The sequence below is a fragment of the Penaeus monodon genome, chromosome 31 (genome assembly GCF_015228065.2).
Source record: "Penaeus monodon isolate SGIC_2016 chromosome 31, NSTDA_Pmon_1, whole genome shotgun sequence".
NCBI classification, from domain to species: domain Eukaryota; kingdom Metazoa; phylum Arthropoda; class Malacostraca; order Decapoda; family Penaeidae; genus Penaeus; species Penaeus monodon.
Genome location: NC_051416.1, coordinates 16,290,023 through 16,290,895, shown reverse-complemented (window position 1 = coordinate 16,290,895; position 873 = coordinate 16,290,023). Strand labels below are relative to the sequence as shown.

The 873-nt window shown below is 48.1% G+C and overlaps 1 protein-coding gene across 1 annotated transcript in view; it reads right to left on the bottom strand.

Annotated features, from left to right (window-relative positions):
- The window catches only part of LOC119592901 (MAGE-like protein 2), an 8,937-nt gene that overhangs the window by 7,435 nt on the left and 629 nt on the right, over nucleotides 1-873 (bottom strand). The window lies entirely within an intron of this gene.

Here is an 873-nt window from a genome sequence, read left to right as displayed (position 1 = left end):
AAGCGCCTTCAAACCACAGTAGTTAGTTCACCACAGTTGCACAGAGCAATGGCACAGCCGAACGTGGCTCATCTGCTTACATGGTTAAACAGTCAATTTATCGCTCTCTCGCTCTTTACATTACGACCGTTAGCAAGTCGCTCTGATAGTAAACAGTTCGTTATTTAACGGTTTCTTGGGGAGGGAGGACTGAACGTGGATTGATGGAGGTGTCTGTGGAGGGATGAGGGAGGGGGAGGTGGAGGGGAAGGAAAGGGAGGAGGAAAGGGTGATGGAGGTGGATAGGGAAGGGGAGGGGTTGTGGAGGTGGAGGGGGAAAGGAAGGGAGGAGGATGGGGTGGATTTACATCTGAGGAATGGGATGGCGGAGGAAAGGGAGAAAGAGGTGGGGAGAAGGGGGGAAAATAGGTGAATGTTTTAAGGAAAAGGAGAGGAGTAAGTGGGTGATAAAGGTGGAGGGAGGAAGTAACAGGATAGAAGAGATGGAGTGGTCAAAGTGTTGATAGAAGGTGAAAGAGGAAGGAAGTGATGTTGGAGAAGGTGGAAGAGAGGGAGGAACGGAGTGGTGTTGGTGGTGATTGGGAGGGAGGATAAAATGATGGTGGGAGGACGGAGAATGTAGGAAGGTAAGGTTAGCGTAGGAAGATGAGGAGGCAGTAGTGGATAGGAAGATGAAGGATAGGGGGAAGTATGAAGGATAGGAAGGGATGGGGGAGGATGGGGAAGAGGGCGATAACAGAAAGAGGAGCAGGGGAGGGAAATGAGAAAGGAAGTTGACTAAAAGAATTAAAGAAAAGAAAGACTAATAAAGTTAAGATTGAGAAAAAAAACGTATGAGATGGAAAAGACTAACACGCACGTTCTTTTATATCC